Source organism: Aethalodelphis obliquidens, unplaced genomic scaffold (genome assembly GCF_003676395.1).
Source record: "Aethalodelphis obliquidens isolate GAN/ISIS:26980383/991018 unplaced genomic scaffold, ASM367639v1 scaffold54, whole genome shotgun sequence".
NCBI classification, from domain to species: domain Eukaryota; kingdom Metazoa; phylum Chordata; class Mammalia; order Artiodactyla; family Delphinidae; genus Aethalodelphis; species Aethalodelphis obliquidens.
The window spans coordinates 11,085,670-11,109,002 of NW_020837998.1; the positions used below are offsets into that span (position 1 = coordinate 11,085,670).

The following is a 23,333-nucleotide window of genomic DNA, read 5'->3' on the forward strand; positions in this document are numbered from 1 at the left end:
TTTCTTGACTAAAATGTATAGGAAACAGGATTTGGAAGGTCCTTGCTTTAGTCATACTTACCTGAACCCTGTTTCAAAGGAGTATGAAATAATGTAGAGTAGGAATTACATACCCGAAGGATTTATTATTATAATAGTAGAGGATAGGGAAGAGCCTAGTAATAGCACAGAGCTGTTGGACTTTGAAGTTGGACGTGTTGGAACCTATTTTAGTAAACTAGCTGTTTGAATACTGTATATTGTAGACCACCAGACAGAAAAGAGCAAGTGGACTGTGAAATGATTTGAGCACATAAAAAATGCTTGTAAAGAAGCCAGAGTGGAAGTAGTAATACAAGGTTTTAACTATCCAGGAATGGACTTAAGTAGAAGAGACAGGACTGGAAGATTTTTATGGCTTTGGAACATGGCTTTTTTTTTTTTTTTTTTTTTTTGCTGTACACGGGCCTCTCACTGTTGTGGCCTCTCCCGTTGCGGAGCACAGGCTCTGGACGCGCAGGCTCAGCGGCCATGGCTCACGGGCCCAGCCGCTCCGCGGCATGTGGGATCTTCCCAGACCAGGGCACGAACCCGTGTACCCTGCATCGGCAGGCGGACTCTCAACCACTGCACCACCAGGGAAGCCCATGGCTGTTTTTTGACTCAATGTGTGTGTCACCCACTCACATGAGCATGATGTTAAGTAACATATGGCTGAACACCTACAAATACATTGAAGGATGCTGTGTTTTAGTGGCAACCATTCTAGGTTTCTAACACTTGTTTTTTTTTTTTTTTTTAAAAAAAAGATACTGAGCAGAAGAGTTTAGAAAGTGGTGATTAGAATGACCAGATGCAGGACAAGTGTCCAGCTTCTGACACATCTAGCATAAAGAAAAATAAAGATAACTGTCTTTATAGAAAGAAAAGTAGTTAGAGAAAGGAACATACAGAAGCATACAAAATTAATGACAGAGCTTCCCTGGTGGCACAGTGGTTGAGAGTCCGCCTGCCGATGCAGGGGACACAGGTTCATGCCCCGGTCCAGGAAGATCCCACGTGCTGTGGAGTGGCTGAGCCCGTGAGCCATGGCCGCTGAGCTTGCGCGTCCGGAGCCTGTGCTCCGCAACGGGAGAGGCCACAACAGTGAGAGGCCCGCGTACTGCAAAAAAAATAAAAAATAAAAATAAAAAAAATTAATGACAAAGTGTATTGGAGCAACTGTGACTGAGGCAAATGATGATCACAGAGTACCAAATTGTCCTGCTGATTCTTTGGTTTCTTATACTTACTGAAAAAAAAATACTATCATGTGCATGTGTGTGGATGGGGGAATCACTGCTCTTAATGAGAAGGAAAAGAAGGATTATCACATTGGTAGTGAATGGAGAGAGAAAGGTCAAAGCTCTTCTGGGGCTGCGAGCTAGGATACAGAGTCAGGGACTGCAGCAACCATGTTCTTCAGGCTCCAGGTGGTTCTGTCTAATGAAGAGATCAATTTATTATGCAACAAACCAAACAAAACAAACAGAAGAGTGGAACCCTGAGCTTAGCCAAGACTAAGAAGACAGGGATTGTCCAACTATGCCTTAGAGATTTATACTTTCTGGAAAACAGTGAATTTCTTGGCAGCTCACAAATTCCACATGTATGTTGGGAAGGCTTTAAATGTATTTGATTTGCTCAGAAACAGGTGTAATCCATCTAAAACAACTGGGCCATCTATTGTAAGTGAAGAAAAAGAGAAGTGTGAGAAAAATCCTCAAAGCAAATGAATGCCAGTGTTGGCAAGAAAATCTCCCTGGTCTCATCTGTAGTTACAGCTGAGTAAGTACTAGCAATTTCTGGATACATGTGATTTCACCTGTCAAAGAAACTAAATTAGAAATCTCAGTGTCCAACTTTGCCTCACTAGTAGCATGTAGGTTTCAGGCTCTCTTTGGAAAAAACTGAATTCAGAAACTGACAGATGAATTACAGTGATACAAAATAAACACGTTCAAAGGTTTTATATATGCTCAAATGATGCCTATTTGCTTCTGATCACAATTTAAAGCATTTTTTTTCTAATTAAAAAAAAATATTTGATTGGCCTCTCTTTAAAAATAAAATATGATATAAAGGGAATGCAACAGAATACATAAAATATTCACAGATTCAAGGTGTGTGAGGTACCAAAAGAAGAAGAGACAAATCAAATAAGCCCATTCAGAAACATTGCAATAAAGAAATCAATATAATTCATTCATTTTGTTTATCATGGAAGAACTAAGTTGGAAAAAATGAAATATAACTAAAGTATTACTATCAATGTGAATACTTGCTAAAAAATAAAATTTTGCATTCTGAGAGCTGAAACACATAATTAAGAAAGTTAAATCTGTTCCTATACACAGACAAACCTTTCTTAAAGATTTTTTTTTAAACAACCAGCAACTTTGAAAGTACTATAGGTAAAGAATTGAGAGGAAATGCATAAAGGGCTGATAATAAACTACTGACTATCTCAGGATTTCTGAGATGCAAGAAAAACGATGAGTCAAACGTGGGTTCCAGCTTTAGAAAATGGCTCCGTCCTGGTGCTTTGCTTCAAGTAAATAACCTAACACTGCCATGGACTGATGACTTCAATATCCTGCAAAATAGTCTGTAGAATCTAGAATCAGAGAATAGGCTTGGCCAACCCAATATCTAGAAATGTGTGTGTGCCCTGTTCCTTGCAGGTGTATTTTGTTCACAATAACACCACTAATAATGATTCTCTTTCTAACTTCCAGAAGTCAAAACTAAAAGAGAATTATAGCTTTAAATGTAGAAATCCTGAACTCTTGACTCTCGTGATATTAAAAAAAATCCTGACTCTTGTGACGATCATTTTATGGCTAGGGGCATAAGTTTGATTATCCTTATCATCATGTACCTAATAACATGTGTTCTTATTGGCCATAAAATTAGAGAGGTTGATTGAAACTGCTGAGTTTTGAAAAGAAATATTTGCTTCAGTGTTCAAGAAAGAAGGTAACCTCTCAAATATTTGATCTATATTTCCCAAGGGAAGAGGAGAGATTAAAAAGTGCAATGCATTACATTGATAAATAAGTAATGTTTATACCCCTCAACAGATAATTAGAACATTTATCTAAAACAATTTTGAGGCAAAATATTGCCAAGCTCAGAGAAATTCAGATGTTGAAGTAGAAGAGAGGATTTGTAGAATCATAACACTTTTCTAGAACAAGTTGGATGAGTACCAGAAATATACTTTTCTGATAGGAATTCCTTTCCCTCTTCATGGAGTGAGGAGCATCTCATCTGATTGGTGGAATGTGGAGAAATGTCTGGCTTCTTGGTTCTGCTGTTTGGTGAGAAAGTCAGTTCCATTCAGGGGTGTTGGAAGGCCGAATTGTTACTGCAAGGTAAAGCCAGGCAGATTTATAAGCATTACAGGTGATATTTTGATTCCCATCTGAATCCTTTGTACATTTCTCAATTGGTAAAAAATCTGTAAGAAGAGGATTGGTAGGATAGTGACTTTGGAGACCTTAAAAATTTCCAAGGACCAGGGGCCCCAATGAATCTTCCAGGCCTTGTTCCTCACTAAGAGCTTCCCTATTATCACACACATACACTAGTCCTAGAAGGCAGTATAGTGAGGTGAGCATAGTGAGCTTGGGTTTTGGAGTCATGCTGCCTAGGTTTGAATCCTGTCTTCACCTTTGTAATCCTGGACAAGTTGTTGAACTACCCTTGGCCTCAATTTCATCATCTATAAGCTAAGGAGTATAAATAATATTATCAAGTAATCACCTACTAAATGTAAGCATTTTTATAGCCCTTTATTTTCCTTTAGTACACTTGGATATTAAATACCGTTTCACGTGTTTGGGGAATAATTCAAGTATTTCTAATAATGACTGCCTTGTTCCTTTTCATAGGTATCTAAGCACTACTATAAGATATGTGAAATTATATGATTCACATCTGACAGGCCTGCTGCAAATTTTATCATCCACCCCGTTCCCTTATAGCTATATTAGTTTTCTATTGCTGCTGTAACAAATTACTATAAATTTAGGGGCTTAAAACAACATAAACTTAGTATCTTATAGTTCTGTAGGTCAGAAGTCTGAAATGAGTCTCAATGGACTAAAATCAAGGAGTTGGTAGGGCTGTGTTTCTTTCTGGAGAATCAAGGGGAGAATCCATTTCCTTGCTTATTCTAGCTTCTAGACATGGACTGCATTCCTTGGCTTATGGCTTCTTCCTCCATTTTCAAAGTCACATCTCCCTCTGATTTTCTTCTCCTGCCTCCTTCCACTTTTAAGAACCTTTGTGATTATATTAGAACCAGCTAGTTAATCCAGGATACTCTTCCCACCTTAAAACACTTAACCACATCTGCAAAGCACCCTTTGCCATGTAACCTAACATTTTCACAGGCTCAGAAAATTAGGATGTGGGCATCTTTGGGGACAGCTATTCTGCCTATCACAACAGGTAAAGATACTGAGGCCCAGAGAGGCTAAGTGACATTCCAATGTTCACACACTCAGTGCATAATTGGGACTAAAGCTCACATTCTCTAATTTCTAGGTCTCTGCCCTATTATGCTTGACTGAAAAAATAATCTCATGTTTGAATATTTAGGAAATCAAGGACTGCAGTAACTATGGGTCTTAATCTATTGTCCATTCTTTTGACCCTTTCTTAGGGTTAATGGAAAGAACTCAGAATGTTAGGAAGGGTGTACATTTTAACTGCAGGAAGGATTAGCTAGATCTGTTCTACCAATTTAAGTACAACAGGTCATAGGCCAAAAAAGAAGTGGTTATAACATAAAATCTAAGATTTTTGAGGGTTATTAGAATATGCAGATCTAGTAATTGAAGAAACAGGGTTATCAAACTTAAAAGGTTAACAGAGCAGACTCAAATGAATTATAATGTCAACAAATTCCTAATTCCTGTGTTTAGAAGAGTGCCACTTGTCCTTTGAAATCCTTGTTTTTCTGAGAAATTGAGAATACTATTCCTGTTTTTCATGCGATTGAGACAAAATTTGGTGAAGAATTCAAATAAAGTAAAGGGTATGGGTTCCATTCTTGTGGAGTTTAAAGTCTAACCATTAATCAAAAAAAAAGAAAGAAAGAAAGAGAAAAAGAAAACAAATAATTAGGGAAAAATAAATGAAATCCTTATGTAGTAATACATAGTTGTTCAAGTGCAATTGGTTTAGAGAAAGAAGGGACTCACAGCTCTACAGTGGCTAGAGAAGGCTTCATGGTAGACAAAGAGTTAAATCTGACTTTTGAGTCAGTAATACAAACTTTAAAAATATTCACACCCTTTGACCCGGCAAATCCACTAAAGATAATCTAGCCAAAGGAACTTAAAATGCGGCAAAATATGTCTTAATACACCTTAAAACAGTGAAAAATCCTGAATGCCTCCCAAAGAGAGAAATGGTTAAATAAATTATAGTATAGCAATATGTAGGAATAAGATATGGCTATTGAAATTATGTTTTTGAAGACTTATTTGATTGAAAAATACTTATGTTCTATTGTTAAGTCAATAAAAAGGATAATACAAAACTATTTATACTGTGTTCATAAAGATTTATTATTTCAGCAGTGAATCTTCTTTAAAAGTCAATAAAATTCATTATTCTTAGAGTAGAAAAAGAGTAAGACAGACACTTGCCCCAGAGACAACTAAGGCCAGGGCAGAGGAAGTACCTTCAGTAGCTGCTGGCTGTCCCTCCTCCACCTTTTCCCTAAGACTCCTTAAATCTAAGAGACCCTTCAGGAAGATAACTTAGGATAGAATCTTGTCACCACCCACTCTATGGAATATGGTAGGCTCAGTTTATTTAGAATAATGTAAATTAGGGCAGGGAAAATATAGAAAAGGGGAAAAAAAAACAAAAACAAAATGCACCAGTCTCTACAAGGAAATATAGCAGACTCTAAAATGAGTGCCAGGTGTGAGATTATGGAGGTGTAAAAACCCTTGCTTCGATGGCCAGGAGAAACACAATGAGAAAGGAGGGGTTAGTACAGGGATATAGACGGATGGAGGGAGAGGGGATTGAGAGTCTGATATTGATGAGGCCACATCATCCACATGGTGTTTGTACCATTTTCTGAGATCAGTCTGCAGGTACTCTTGGTCTTGGCTCAGATAGGTATAAAAGCAGCTTAAGACCTAACAATTTCAGTCCTAGGTATCTTGGGATATACCTAAGAGAAATGAAACAAAAATAAGTCCACTCAAACACTTGTACACAAATGTTCATAGTGACATTATTCACAATAGCCAAAGAGTGGAAAAAACTCAAATGTTCATCAACTTCTGAATGGATAGATAAAATAGGATGTATCTATAAAATGGAATATTATTCAGCAACAAAATGAAGTAATGATACATGCTACAACATGGATGAAGCTTAAAAACATTATGATAGGTGAAAGAAGCCAGATGCAAAAGGCCACATATTATATGATTGCATTCATATCAAATGTCCAGAATAGGCTAATCTATAGAGACAGGAAGTGATTGCTTAGGACTGAGGAGGGAAGGTAGTGGGAATGGGGATTGACTGCTTATGGGTATGGGGTTTCTAACTGAAGTGATAAAAATGGCCTAAAATTAGATTGTGGTAATAGTTGCACAACTCTGTAAATGTAGTAAAAACAAAACCAAATAAAAACAAAAATACATTGAATTTTACACTTAAAATGAGTGAATTTTATGGTTTAAAAATTATACTTTTATAGAGCTGTAAAAAAAAAAAACAGCTTAGTAAAATCTCTCTCTGGGCTTACATGGTAAGCCCATGGCTATATGCCCACCAGGCCCTTAATAAAAAAATTTGAATCCTGATATTGGGTTTTTATGCCAGGAATAAATGCTGGGAATAGATAATGTAATTTCAGAGGACCCCAGAACACAGGGTTCCCCTTGGAATGGAATTTTCCTATCCAAACTGTGTTTACTATAAAGCAGAAATCAAATTCATTTTGTGAGTGGTGTGGAGGGAGACTGGCTCTGGATCACTTGAATCATCATATACCTGGGCTAGACTACCTGTACTAGATGACCTAAGACCAAGTTTAATGACAGAAGGAAGGACAGGGGTTGTGATGACTTAAGGCTCAGCTAGCCACAAAAGGCTTGTGAGTCATTTGGTGATATCATCCTCAGCCAGCTGCTGTTAGCATGACTCTCTCTGAAGTTGTCTCTGGCTGAGTGTCCTCCATGCAAAGAGCTCTCCGTGGAGGTTGGGGTGTGGGAGGCAGTGTTGTGGTCCCTCCCGCCTTGTGATAACCTATTGAGCACAATCTCTTCCCAACTCCATGTTCAGTGACATCATGCCAGTAGATTAAAGTCAGCCATGGTGGGAGTATTTATACCATGGAAATTGGCAAATATTACAAATCAAGGCTTTCATTTTCAGGGAGTTGGTGGCTAAATGTTTAACGTGAACACACATATATGACAACCAACAAGGGCCAAGCATGTGTTTCATGAGTATGCTCATGTGTTGGTAATCAATGTGCCATTGGCCCCTGAATTTGAGGATGGGGGGTGGGGGATGTGGTGTTGTATCTCTCCAGCATTGTTACTATTGAGCTGAACACTGAAAGTCTTGAAGAAGTGAGTGTAGGAAGGCGGCTGGCCCTTGGTATCTTTAATGTTCTAGCTCTGAAGATTAAAGATCATGGCATCAACTAGCAGCCTGCACCTTAGGGTAATGGAGACATACTGGATATAGTATAGGACTTTGAGCATCAAGGATAGATTGATGTAAACGCCTCCTAACCCCCCACCCCCCGTCCCTGGAACGTTTCACCCTGCATTGACATACTCTTTCCAAACCAAAGCAAATGGGAAAAAAAAAAAAAAAAGCTGGTTCAAAGTTCTTAATTTCCCAAATGCCTTTGATAGTCTTTATGTAGGAACTCAGCTACAGTTTCATAGAGAGGCACATAGGAATGCCACTGATTGGTGGCTTTAGAAGAAAGAGGGTTGTTCTTCTCAGTTAGGATGGAGCACAGGGACTGAGTCTGCATGGGAGAAATATTGACGGGAGTGAAAAAAAGGCAGACTGAATTGACAGGAGCTGACTTTCTGAAATCCAGGCCACAGCAAGGGCAGAAGTCTTCAACTGGTAGGTAGATAGAACCATTAGCAAATTAAGGGTTGAGAGCCGTGGAACAATAGGTTAAAAACTCTTCAAACTCCCTTGACCATTAATTGTGTTATAGTGTAACTCCTCCTCCAAATGCTATAGGGTTACTGATAATTTTTGTTCCCTTCTTTACATTCTTCCTTTGTATTTTACAAAATTTCCAAAATGAATATGCACTAATTTTATAATCAAATTAAATTCATCTAAAAATAGGTCATTTTTTCAAAATTGGAAGTCAGAAAACAGGACATGACAAATCAAGGGAACAGCCTAAAGCAAATAAGGTTAAGGAGAGATTTGAAAGTCAAGGAGGAAAGTTAATATTTAATAGCAATAGGGAGCTATCACATATTCAGTAGCATAGGGAAACATTTGTGCTTCAGTGGAAAACTATGCATTGTTTAGGGCACACTATTCCAGTTTATCTGTTTCTAGTCTTTCATCAATTTTGAGGTATTTTATAATTCTGTATGTTGTAAAGAACTGATGACAATAATGCAAATGATTCTCCTCTATGAACATGGAAATGACCTCTATCCCAAGGAGGAAAGAGGGAGGCCCCTCACCAAAAAATAAAAAATAAAAATAAAAAAGCCAGAAGCCAATTTGCTTCCATTTGCAAGTCCAATAGTCAATGTTTAAGATCTAGAAATATGTCTGTGTTTGGACCTGTTGTAAAAGCTGCCAAGTTCCCTCATTAATAACTTAAATAAAATAAATAAAATCATTAACACATGGTTGTTTTATATCTGTGTGAGAGTCATGATTTTACCTTTTTTATGAAAATTATCTTTTAACAGTACATGATAAGAGCAATGCTTTTAATGCAGATGTAATATACAGGCAAACTTCCCCAATGCCTGCTTGATGAGTTAAAGAGAAGGCAAGAAAAATGTAAAATGATCTAAGTAGTTATAAGGTAAAAGCCATCTGAATTTGGCTAAGAACAATAGCAACCTGTTTTCATCATCTATGTGGTTGTGACTGTTCTGCTGTTGCATTAAACAGGTATTTTTCCTTCCTTTTTTTCATTGATAAACTGTAAAAGATACAAACAAATCTCCTGTTAGGCAAGAATCCCATCTTCCTTTCTTGCTTGGGGCCTTTCATGTTCTTCTATGATAATTTTCAAAAGTTAATAGATCAACTCTCAATTACCTGTGCTGACCCAGGGGAGTATCAGCACTCAGAAGTGTTGATAGTCAGCCCAGGACTTTCTCTCCTACAACCACAATATTTGGAGAGGGGATCTAGAAGGTAAGCATCAGTGAGTTCTCAAATGTTGGTCCATTCACAATCAAGTCCATCTGGGACACTTTGAAGAAAATTAAAGCCCCACTCTACAGATTCTGATTCTGGAATGGGGTCCAAGTATCTGTATTATTAACAAGCTTCCAAGTAATTCTCCTCTCAAGCCCAGTTTGGGAATACTACAGGTAATAGAGTGGATTTAAATTTAACTTTCTTTGGTGAATAATGTTAAAAAATGATTAAAAAAGACAATGTAGGTGATACAATACAAACTTTAACACTTCATGAAGTGGACCGTCTCCTGTGGAGAGCTGCAAAATGGGGTAGAAGGCAGAAAGATTTTATAGGATAAAGAATAAGGAAGGGGCAAATACAAAATATCTGATTGGCTGGGGCCACAGACTCAACCTTGTTTGGAATGAGAAGGCCCAGAGTTAGCTTGGCATTTAGGGCTTGGTTTACTGAATTTACTGGATTTTTGGTCAAGTGGAACATTTACAAGGACAGGAAAGTTATCTAAGTTTTGGTTTCTTGACATGGTTCCCCAGGCAGAAGCGGCTCTATCTTGGGCCTAGAAATTTATTTCAACCTTACCATCTACATGGACCCCTTTAAAACGCTTTCCCTTGTTTCAGCCTGAGACAAGATGATGCTAGATAGGCAAACACACACAATTCTAACTTGCTCACAACGAAGGAAGGAAAGCCGAGATTTCCAACTAAGCTATTACTGGTAAAACTCTAAAGAGGTGGGGGGAGAGCCTGGAGGAAAGCTTAGGAAAAAGTCTGTGTCCCCTCTTTCACATACCCAGTTGACTTAGTTCCTCAGTAACTGGCTTGGACAGAGGAGACACAAAGACTTAACAGAGCAAGCAATGACATGTGCACTTTTTGAAGGAATAGAAGAGAGGCATGAAAAGCAGTAGGGAAAGCCCATGTGGTGAGTGAGGTGGGTGGAAAGGGGACCATAAGATCAGTTAAGTGATGAGTTGGAAGCGACTCCCAGGGAACATGAAAAATCAAGGTCTTTAGTTCTGACACCATAGGAGATGAGAGATGTTTGAAACAAAGCAGTCTTTCATATTTCTCACCAAATAGTTTTTTGGGAGGTTATTCAGAACATATTCAATGACTAAATTACAATCTACTCTAAAATGTGGTTATTTTCCTTTGGTTTTCATCTATTTTACTGGCAGTCTGGTGGTAGACTCTGTGCCAGTCTGGATTTGAAGAGCTTGACTCTTCACAAAGTTTTACGTGTTAAACCCATAACAACACATACTTCTTTCCCGCCAGATAGGGTGCTGTGTAAATTTATATACTATAGAGTGAAAAATACGCATCCTGTCAGAATCTGACCTCACCAAGGAAGATGACCATAAAATGCAAGCGCAAGACCAAGTACTAGCTGGAGACTTGGAAAACAAGTCAAAGACTAACCATACTGAAGATGTAATCCTTGTCAGAAACACTGAAATGTCTGGTAAATACTTGAACCAGGAAAGTGACATTTTGTTTATAGTCCTACCTGTCAGGGATCATCAGCAGACTGCACTAAAAGAAGAAAAAATGAAGAAGAAGAAATTATTATCCATATGAGTTTGTCATTGCCTATCTAAATATTTACTGCAAATAAGCAGTCCTACTAATGCAACATTGTAAATCAACTATACTCCAATAAAAAAAATAAATAAAAAGAAAAAGCAGTGCTTTAAATATATATTTTTTCAAAATAGATAAATATTTTGACTATTTGATAAGGCTCTAATTCCTTCAGAGTCCCAAGGCCTGGTCCAATCCTGGGTCTCCAGTGTTCTCAGGTTCTCTTAAGATTTAGGTAGACTGATTTGGAAAACAAAAAGTCAGCACAGGACAAGAATGGATTTTCTAAGCAGCTCCTCTTTTCCCAAATATAGCCCAGATCCCAGGCACTCTATATGAGTCAAGTAACATAGTGGAACGTGGCAGATTGTATTTGAAAACAACATGATACAGACAGAAGGACTAAAATGCTAGCAAGGTCAGTCCTATTCCCAGGTATGTGATTAACTCTGTGATGTAGTTGATGAGAACAATAAAAAGAGTAATGGCTAAAATGTATTAAGTCCTGTGTAGGTAGTGCTGTTCCAAGTGCTTATCATGTATTATTTAATCTTCACAACACACAAATGAAGTGGGAACTATTATTATCCCTACTTTATAGAGAAACTGAGGCACAGAGAAGTTAGATCAGAGGCTTTTATGTTTCAACTCATTTATCTATAATAGAGGGAAAGGAGGGATACCAGTTTATCTAAGAAACAAAGTTCTGAGCTATAAATACTGAGCACTTTCTCAGGTTCTATAATATCTTTTAATACAACATATGAATCCAATAACACATTTCCTGTCTTCTACTAAATTTATCCTAGGAAAATATCACCAGCCAATATTTATTACTTGACTTGGAATTTATCAATTATATTTGCACCCTCTTCCGAAATTATATGGGTGCTCATGTAATCTTTGAGGTGTGCCTCTGAAAGTAATGAAACTGATTTTCATTTGTGGTCAATGAAAACCACTCTTCATTTTGTAGTAATATCTATAAGGCAGAAGCATGAAATTATTATCCATATGATAAAGGATAACATTGAGAAAGAGACAGACCTTTTTAATTTTCAGCAGAATGGCTCCCAATGGCACCTGTAACAACAAATAAACTAATATCACAGAAAGTTACTTCTCTGGTAGAGCCTATAATCTTAGGGTCCTGACTCTAAGGAGAGTCTTCTTGTAATTAAACCAATGTTTCCCAACATTGCCTGTTATTAGAATCATTGCAGTACTGTTGAATAGAACATTTCAAGATGATGAAAATGTTTTATAATCTGTTCTATCCAATATGGTAGCCACTGGCCACATGTGGTTATTGAGCACTTGAAATATGACTAGTGCTACAGAGGAACTGAATTTAATTTTAATTAATTTAAATTTAAATACCCACAGGTAGCCAGTGACTACTAGGCAGAGCAGATTTTTTTTGTTAAAAATCCACATCCTTGGGCCTTATACTAGATTTATAGAATTTGAATCACCAGTGCAGTGTCACTTGAAACTATATTATTAATACTACATTAGTCAATGTTGACCAAACACCCAGTTTATTTTACTTCAAATTGCTGCTGTTCTTCAAGATCATAGTTCTAGGCTACTTCTGTTTCTAAACATAACACTGCATATAGGATATATTCAGCTATTTATATACAGCATTTTCTTTAATTATAGAAAAATGAGTTGTATTGTTACCAAGAGCCACAAGTATTCTATGCTTCCTACACAGGCCTAGAATTGGTTCATAGCTTTAAGAAAGTGTCACATATAAAAATTTCCATTTTTAAAAAAGACGAATTAAGGAGCAATTATTCATTTCACAAAAGAATTCACCAAAGGGCTACTTTAAACAGTTACCTCTCCTAAAATGAATTCTAAATAAGTTTCAATTAACAAAAATTCAATTTGCACACAATTCTTCAAGAGCACATCTGTTTCCTCAAACCAGCTACACCTGTGAATCATTTGCAAAACCTCTGGAGACTGCAAGAGGTTTCTCCATAAAAGCTATGAGTTTCCTATTCCACAGTTTCAGGAGATAACGTTCACTGTGTAAGAAAAGAATCTGTGCCTTCTACTGAATTATCTTTCCTCAGATGCTAAGTGCTGGTTACAAGGTTTAGCTCAATTCATAGCATAGCACAATGGAGCCAACCAGAGATTCCACTTGAAAGAGCTTTGAAAATGGAAACAAAAGTATTATCCAGACTTCCAGTTTCCAGTCTGGCATATAAGAAGCTTAGAAGTTACCACTCTATCCTAATGAGAAGTAAAAACCTGAGCAAAATGAAAAATCAACTCCTCTTTTTCAATCAGGCAGAGAAGTGAGGTCAAAGAGCAAACCACTGTTGCCAAAATTGTAGAGGCAGACAGGTGGATACAAAGAATCACAATTTACCAGAACAGAAACCTACCAGCAGAGAAACAGCCATGGGAACGAGTGCCTGGGTAGGAAAACCTGAACAGTAACTGATGAATTGCTGGAGGCTCAGTGTGGACAACTCTGAATGTTAAACTCTCTTAAAGACCCAGTCAGAGAGCCCCCATATTTTTGTGAGTTCAGGAGCTCTACCAGGTTCTGACCATCAATAGTGGTCAGAAATCCCCTCAGACTTCCTGAAGAGGGAGGGGAAAACTATTTTGAAATACACCAGAGCATTCTGTTCTTATCAAGGTCTGCCCTCAGGAAAAACTATTTTACAGGAGCCTAATCTGCTGGGGTTTTAACAGTGCTTAACATAGCTGGGGAAACTACAACATACCTTGGTAAACTAGAAAAAAAGAGCAAATTAAATCCAAAGCAGAAAAAAAATAAATAATAACAATCAAAGCAGAAATCAATGAAATAAAAAAACAGGAAATCAATAAAGAAAATTGACAAAACCAAAAGCTGGTTCTTTGAAAAAATCAATAAAATCAAGAAGCCTCTAGCCAGGCTAACTAGAAAAAAATAGAAAACCACAAATTATTAATATAATAATGACAGAGAGGACATTGCTACAGATCCCATGGATAATAAAAGGATAATAAAGGAATATTATAAACAACTTTTATGCCAACAAATTTGATAACCTAGATGAAATGGACCAATTCTTTGAAAGCCATGATCTGCCAAAACTCACGCAAGAAAAAAGACAATCTGATTTTGCCTATATCTGTTAAAGAAATTGAATCAGTAATTAATAACCTTTCAAAACAGAAAGCACCAGGCTCAGGCAGGTTCAGTGGAGAATTCTACAAACATTAATGAATAAATTATATCAATTCTCTACAATGTCTTCCAGATGATAGAAGAGAGGGACTATTTCCTGAGTCATTCTATGAGGCCAGCATCACCCTAATACCATAACAAAGACATTACAAAAAAGAAAACTATAGGCCAATATCTCTTATAACATAAATGTAAAAATTCTCAACAAAATATTAGCAAATAAAATCTAAAAATACTTATTTATCATGACCAAGTGGTATAATCACAGGTATATAAAACTGGTATAACATTCAAAAATCAATCAATATAATCCATCATATTAACAGGCTAAAGAAGAAAACTCACATGATCATATCAATAGTTGCAGAAAAAGCATTTGACAGAATCCAACACTCATGCATGATAAAAGATCTCAGTAAACTATGAATAGAGGGGAGTTTCTTCAACTTGATAAAGAAGATCTACAAAAAATTCTATAGCTAACATCACACTTAATGCCAAGGAGCTTGAAACATTCCCACTAAGATCAGGAATAAGGCAAGGATGTCCTCTGTTACCACTCCTTTTCAAATCATACTGGAAGTCCTAGCTAATGTAACAAGGCAAGAAAAGGAAATAAAATGTATAGAGATTTGGAAAGAAGAAATAAAACTCTCTTTATTCACAGATGACATGCTTGTCTATGTAGAAAATCCAAAAGAATTGACAAAAAAAACCTCCTGAAAAAAAGTCAATTTTTTTCCTATATGCCAGATGAACAGGTGGAATTTAAAATTAAAAACACATTATCATTTACATTAGCTACCAAGAAAAATGAACTACTTAGGTATAAATCTAAAAAAAATATGTAGAAGGTTTATATGAGGAAAACTACAAACTCTAATGAAAGATGTCAAAGAAGAATTATTCAAGAAATGGAAAAATAATCCATGTTCATGAATAGGAAAACTCTGTCAAGATGTCAGTTCTTTCCAATTTGATCTATAGATTCAATACAATTGCAATAAAAAGCCCAAGTTATTTTGTGGATATTGACAAAATAATTCTAAAGTTATACGGAGAAGCAAAAGACCCAGAATAGTCAACTCAGTGTTGAAGAGCATGTTGGAGGACTAATGCTACCTAAGTTCAAGACTTACTCCAAACCTATAGTCATGAAGGCAATGAGATATTGGTGAAAGAATAGACAAATAGATCAATGGAATAGAATAGAGAGGCCAGAAATAAACCCACATAAGTATAGTTAACTGATCTTTGATAAATGAGCAAAGGCAATACAATGAAACAAATAATCTTTTTAATAAATGGTGCTGGCTGGAAGAACTGGTCATCTACATGCAAAAAAAATGAATGTAGACACAGGTCTTGCACCCTTCAGAAAAGTATTTCAAAAAGGCTTATAGCCATTAAGGTAAAATGCAAAACTATAAAATCCCTAAAGGATAATGTAGGAGAAAACTTAGATAACCTTGTGTATGACAATGACTTTTTAGACACATCTATGGTGTGATACATGAAATAAATAATTGATAAACTAGACTTCATTAAAATTAAAATCTTCTGACCTACAAAAGAAAACTTCAAGACAATGATAAGAAAAGCCACAGGCTGGAAGAAAATGTTTGCAAAAGACACATCTCATAAAGGACTTGTATCAAAATTTCAGAGAACTCTTAAAACTCATCAGTGAGGAGGATGAACAACTTCATTTAAAAATGGTCAGAGGGCTTCCCTGGTGGCGCAGTGGTTGAGAGTCTGCCTGCCCATTCAGGGGACATGGGTTCATGCCCCAGTCTGGGAAGATCCCACATGCCACGGAGCGGCTGGGCCCGTGAGCCATGGTCGCTGAGCCTGAGCATCCGGAGCCTGTGCTCCGCAACGGGAGAGGCCACAACAGTGAGAGGCCCGCATACCAAAAAAAAAAAAAGGTCAGAAATCCAAACAGACATGTCACCAAAGAAGATATAGAGATGGCATGTAAGCATATGAAAAGATGTTCAACATTATATGTCATTAGAGAATTGCAAATTAAAAGAACAAGCTATCACTACACATCTGTTAGAGTGCCCTAAACTCAAAACACTGACAACACTAAATGCTGGTGAGGATGTGAAGCAGCTCTCATTCATTGCTAATGGTAATGCAAAATGGTATAGCCACTTTGGAAGACAGTTTGGCAGTTTCTTACAAAAGCAAACATATTCTTACCATGTGATCCAGCAATCACACTCCCTGGTATCTACCCAAATGAACTGAAAATATATTCCACCCAAAAACCTGCACTCAGATGTTTGTAGCAGCTTTATTCATAATTGTCAAAATTTGGAAGCAACTAAGATATGCTTCAGTAGGTGAATGGATTAAAAAACAAACTGTGGTACATCCAGATAATGGAATATTATTCAGAGCTAAAAAGAAATATGCTAACAAGCCATGAAAAGACATGGAAGAAATTGAAATGCATATTAAGTGAAAGAACACAATCTGAAAAGACTACATACATACTTTATGATTCCAACTCTGACATTCTAGAAAAGACAAAAATTATGAAGACAGTAAAATTATTAGTGGTTGCCTGGTTTTAGAGAGGAGGGAAGTATGGATAGGCAAAGCACAGAGGATTTTCAGGGAAGTGAAACTATTCTGTATGATACTATAATGATAGATACATGACATTATATATTTATACATAGAATGTACAACACCAAGAGTGAACCCTGGTGTAAACTGTGGACTTGGAGTGATAATAGTGTGTCAATGTAGGTGCATCAATTGTAACAAATGTAATACATGCTGTTAATGAGAGAGCTTGTGAGTGTAGGGTCAGAGGGTAAAAGGGAACTCTTGGTACCTTCTGTTCCGTTTTGCTGTGAATCTAAAACTAGTCCCAAAATTAAAGTTTCTTTTTTTAAAAAAAGTGATATAAAAGTGTGAAGTAATATTAGATTGACAAATGATTCCACTTTTCCCAGAATGATCCCATTTATGCCTATTGTTTTGGAATAATTTTTAGTAATGCCCCTTTCTCTCTCAAAGTGTCCTGGATGGGACAAAAAATATATGCCCACACCCCTCCAATTATCATGCAGTCTTCTCTTGGCACAATCTCTTTTGTGCTATAGCAGGGTTTCCCAAACACCTTGTTTAAAAATTTTAAAAAATCAGATCCCTTCCATGGAGATTCTGATTCAGTAGTTCTGGCGTAAGATCTGGAAATCTATACTTTCAAGTGTATCTCTGTGGATTTGCATGATCACAAGGCATTGAACCAAAGACTTGATTTAGGTAACTTGGAATTTCATGCAAAACTGTCATGCTTCGGTTATGTATTTGGATTAAGATTGGCTCTGGTCATGGAAGATTTCTTGCTTCAGTCCATCAACAATCATAAGTCATTCTGACAAATTCACATTTTATCTTGGTAATAATTGGGTTTGGAATGGTTCCCATAAAACTGAGTACATATGAGGACCTGGGAATGTGCTATTATTTTAGCAAAGATAACACAATGAAGTCTGAGAATAACAATCCACATATCTATATTATTTTCTTTTCTCATTATTGCAAAAATGTAAGCTTCATTTTCTGGGGTATGTTAACTCTCCCTCTAAGAATATTGATGAACTTTACACACAATAATTTTCAGAAAGAAATACAGAGTTGTCAATGGGGGACAAAAATCCAAGTTACTGGCTAATCAGCAGATTTGAAGACTGTCATCACAATTGCAACTCAACATTATTGTGTTTTTTTTTATTAAAAAATAATTTAGTTAGTTACATTCTTGTTTGGGGAATAAAAGACTATAGATGTTATGTCTGAGCAAACCAATTTTATCAATTCCCTCAAGCCTCTGACAGAACCTATGTACTTTATCCATTTTGTCACCCCAAGCACAAATGCAGAGCAGGGCAAAACCTTTGCAATACAAACCCTTTCATGGATTTGTTTGCAAAAGCCTTTGTCTGGAGGTGTCTCTGTTAAATAACACACACTGTATAAAGACATCTCTTATTCATGTCTACTTCTCTGGGTGGCCAAGTTGAAACAAAGATCACATTTCAAGCATGCCATGCTGGGTATGACATGCTGAGAACTGTGCAAAATTTCATCATTTCCATCCTTTTAACTTAATATAAAAATGCAAAGAGTATAGATCAAAAGCTTTTCATTCTGTTTCAAATTAGATCTTTCTTTCCAAAATTGTTATTTTGACATTTTTAGTACTCTTTCCTGTCCAGTAAAAAAATAGAAAATATTTGCCAAAAATCCTACAAAATTGTGCTCTGTTATGCAATTTGAATTCAAAGAATAGATAAACCTGGTTAGTAACAGATGCTGCTGCAGTGGTTGGAATTTGACCAATACAAAGCAACCTTGAACATGTTCACATGACCAAGGGAGGGCTTGATAAAAATTCTATGCACATTTTCTCTCTAATTACTCTATTATGTTTCAAGTAATCACAATGCTGTGTATTTTCTTTTGAGTGGGAGAGAAAATTGAATATGCCTTGTTAGAGTAAATAAAGAAAGGAAACTAACAACAGCCACCTCACTAGGAAAAACAACTGTTGAAGTATGAACAATCTTTTCTCTATGAATGTTCAATGATAATTTTTATATCTTCCTTATAAGTAAGCAAGAGTTTTATATTCTCCATAGATTACCAAAATACAATTTTATTCCCCAGTTGTATTTGAAAGTGTATATTCCTGAAAGGGAAGATAAAAAAATTGTGAAAACTGGAATTATTTAATGGAGTACAACTGCAACAATGTGTGTGTGTGTATGTGTGTGTGTGTATGTGTGTAGAAGGGAGTAAGGGGAATAATACCAGAGTTAATTCATTTCTAAAAAAATATTTAATTATCTTAAAATAAAAAAATTAAATCAAGTTGCTAATTATTTAAGAACTTTGAAATGTGGAATTTTCCCCCTAACTACTTAAGTGCTACTTAAGTAATATTTTTCTTGTATTAGAAAAAGCACATGGTAAAATTTAATTTGGTAAAACAGATAGTAGTTTTTAACGTAAGAAATTGTTTTCAACTACCAAATGTAAATATATGACCAGTAATAGAGCATTTATTTTAGGAGTTTGTCTTATATTTTAAAAAAATCTGTGTTATATATTTTAAGAATGAATTAGCAATAGAAGATATTAGAATCAAAGTGTTATTGTTATTTGACCAATCAAAATGATCTGGAATTGATGCTAAAAGCCAGACACTGCAAACAGATCATTAAATATGGTCTGCATAACTTGTTTATTCTATAAAGTGTTAAACTTGTCTTAAATTAATTACAAATTTTGAAATTAAGAGATCTTACACCAAAAAATCACAAATTTTGAAATCAAAAGATTGTACATAAAAATCCTGATTTTCAGCAACTGAAAAATTAGGAGATCTGCCAACATGAGACCTGCATTCCATTAAGGTACCAATTGGCAAGAGCTGAGGAGCAGCTGTGTTTCAAACAGGATCTGTTTGTTCCAATATACCACAGTTCCCACCACTACCCATTGTGTTCATGGAAATGCTAACCAAGTGCCAATTCTTGATAGGCTTCACATTTTTCTGTTATTTTCCTTATTTCTGGAGGCATTTGAGTTTATAATTTGGGCATATCAACGGTTTACAAAAGTGCACTGAGATATCCTAGGGTTCCATGGCAGTGCTTATTGTCAATACTGACAGGAAGCTAAATAGGTGGGTTCTGGGAGTCTTCACATCTTCACCGTAAAAGTTTTGTTTTCCCTCTTTTAGATATTAGAGTTTCTTTTCATAATTGTTTTTTAAAACAAATTTCTATGAATATAAAAAGAAAATTTGGAAAAGCCATTGCTCCTGACCAGTGGATTTCAACATTTTTAATATATTATTATTGAACCCCTTTCATACAAATTGATAATTTAAAAATCCTCTTGGGAATATAAAAAACTATTCTGATTTTTGCATAAACAGTTATTGTGATGGTTAGTATTATGTGCCAACTTGGCTAGGCTGTAGTATCCAGTTATTTAATAAAGTATTAATCTAGGTGCTTCTGTGAAGGTACTTTCTAGGTGTGGTTAACATCTACAATCAGCTGACTTTAGCAAAGAGGGCCTCAGTAATATGGGTGGGCCTTATCCAATCCATTGTAGGCCTTAGGAATAAAAACTGCAAAAACTGAGGTTTCTTGGAAAAGAAGAAATTCTGAAGACTGCAGCATCAACTCCCGCCTGAGTCTCCAGGCTGCCAGTCTTCTTTACGAATTTTGAACTTGCCAACCCTACAATGATGTTAGACTATTCCTTAAAAATCTCTCTCTCTAAATATATATATATCTCCTACTGGTCCTGTTTCTCTGGTGAACCCTGGGTGATAGTGAAACTGAGCAGGACCCTGTGGGGCTCCTGGGCATGGAATCCTTTATGAGTCCCCCATTCCCTGTTTGTAGGAAACAGACTCCAGCCTCCATGACCTTCCCTGAGTCCCAAAGGGCAGATTCAAATAGTTACTAAACAGGGAAGGGAGGGGATACAGAGACAAGGGAGGAACAGCCAAGAAACAATAGTGCAGCCTTGGGGGCAGGGTCCTGGTTCCACCTTAAGGGATACACAAAATAATATCTTTGAGCTCTTCTGCAAAACTAAAACCCCCAACAAATAGAAGATGTCAGCATTCTTCATTCCAGAGAAGACCACCTGAGGCCAGATTAAAGGAACCAGAGAAGCTCATCAAGAGATTACCTGAGACCAGATTAAAGGAGTGCAGACCTTGCACACATCCTAGTCCTTATCAGCAACCCCGCCCTTGAACCATTGCTATAAAATTCCTCAGCAAATCCTCTTGGGTTGGGACACACAGTTTTTGGGGCAGGAGCCTGCTGTGTCCCCCTTTGCCTGGCAAAGCAATGAAGCTATTCTTTTCTACTTCACCCAAAAATCTGTCTCAGAGATTTGATTTTGCACCAGTGCACAGAGGCCAAGTTTTCAGCATCAGTAGTTATATAGAAATAATTTTAAATGAAAAATTATGCTCAATCACTGTATTATTAAATATTACATTATAAAATTTATTTTAAGTAAATTCTATTGTACATCCTATTTATTAAATATAGACTTTTATTTTTCCCACTTGAAACACTGTTCAATTTTAATCAATTATGTGAGAAAAAAGTATGGTTTGCTAATATATAAATAGCATATATTATATTTGTGTTTCAGGAGCAAGTATATATTAAAATGTAAATTGAGATGTAATTTTGTATTATAGAATCAAAATAGACTAAAATGTTTTTATGAATTTATATTCAGAATTCTTATGTGTTTTGCTTATAGAATCAAATAATTTGTTTTTATAATTGCTTCCAACTGCAAGGGGGTAAACAATTTTCCTTCTACTCTCCTATGTTCTTGGCTTTAGACTCCCTCCCTTGTAATAAACGGCATATTAACAGGAGAAAAACAAACAGCAGTTTAATAGCATGTATACCTCTTTTGTACTTGGGAGATACTCGGGAAAAACTGAGTAACTCTCCCAAATGGCCCAAGTCACCACCTTAAATACCATCTCCACCGAAAGACAGAAAACAAGATGTTGGGGAGGGGCGGAGGCCAGTTAAGGGACGTGACTAGGAAAAGCACAGTAAACAAGAGTGTAGTTGTTATACAGATTTAAGACCAAGCCTTCTCCATTGATAAGAGCTCTAGAGATTTAGTCATCCTCCTCTTCCTGGTATGGAGGGAGACACCCTTACAAATGTAGAATTTTCTTATAAATGTAAATTTCCCTCACAAAAGTCACCTTCTACTGTTTTCAGAGATTCTCCTGTGTCTGAGCCTTAAAAAATAATCAGCTTCAAATGATCAATATGCCAAAGAGACATATTTGGGGATGGCATATTTTACTCCCCTTCATAACCCTTTTATGATAATATTCAAAGGTTTTTATTTGTTAACAATATTCTGCAAAAGACATATTATTACTTTATGTAATATTTGTTCCAAATAAACGATAAGGGCAAATGATTACATTTATCCCTAAATTTTCTTTTTTATGCATTATTCTTTGAAATACTTATGATATCCTGAGCTTCTACACACACTAACAGTTTTATTGAGGCATAATTTGCATGCCACAAAATATACTCATTGTGTGTGTTCAATTCAGTGATTTTTTAAATAAATGTATAGAATTGTGCAAACTCCCCACACAATCTCCCCCCTTCTAAATCCAATTTTAGAAAATTTCATCAGCCTCCAAACTTTCCTTAAGTCCATTTGCAGTCCAATGGCCAGCCTTGGATAACCACTGATATGTTTTTTGTCTCTATAGTACATAAGCTTTAATGTTAGTAACTTTTACATCTGGTTGAAATCATACTGAGGTAAATATATATAATTATTATAATATTTATGCTTTTATTCAACAAATATTTACTAAGTACCTATTCAATAATTAATATAGTAGTAGATGTGCTTTATATCTATCATGGTGTAAATAGTTGAAAGAAGGAAGTATGAGTTGAAATGGAATTGGAAAGTTCATAAGTTAAGGAGAACAAAGTAGATATAAGCTCTCTAGATCATGGAATCTTTATTATGGATGTAAATTAAATGATACGTAACTTAAAACATAAATAATATAAATTGGTAAAATGGTCAAAAATCATCACAATATCTATTGAACTGAGTGACTGAGACATGAACATGCTCATCAGATATCTACCAACTGTTATATGTATTAGCACAATATGCTATCAGATGTTCCTAAGTAACTCCATTTCATGGGGAATAGTTAAACTATTTCTTTAATTTGTGACTTATAAAACAGAAAAAGCAACATATACCCAAATAATTTAATGACTGCTCTACAAAAACATTCTGTGGTACTTTTAGCTTTCTTTAACATTTTGACCCTTACTAGTATATTTTTTAGTCCTATTAGTCCTATTTAGCACTATTCACTAGTTGATTGATTCAAGAGACAGGTTTTTTCTGATATTACTGTGTGTCAGGCACCATTCTAGATGCTGGAAAATCAGTATTGAACACAAATACAAATACAAATACAGAATCCATGCTACTCTGAAGCTTATGTTTTATATATATATATA

The 23,333-nt window shown here is 36.0% G+C and overlaps 1 long non-coding RNA gene across 1 annotated transcript in view; it reads right to left on the reverse strand.

Annotated features, from left to right (window-relative positions):
* Positions 1-5,584: 5,584 nt before the first annotated feature.
* The window catches only part of LOC113609063 (uncharacterized), a 33,707-nt gene continuing 15,958 nt past the window's right edge, over positions 5,585-23,333 (reverse strand). Inside the window, exons 4-6 of the long non-coding RNA XR_003428490.1 lie at positions 12,072-12,107; positions 10,951-10,971; positions 5,585-6,220 (exon numbers count right to left, since the gene is read on the reverse strand). This is a non-coding gene — a long non-coding RNA (uncharacterized LOC113609063). The remainder of the gene's footprint in view (positions 6,221-10,950; positions 10,972-12,071; positions 12,108-23,333) is intronic.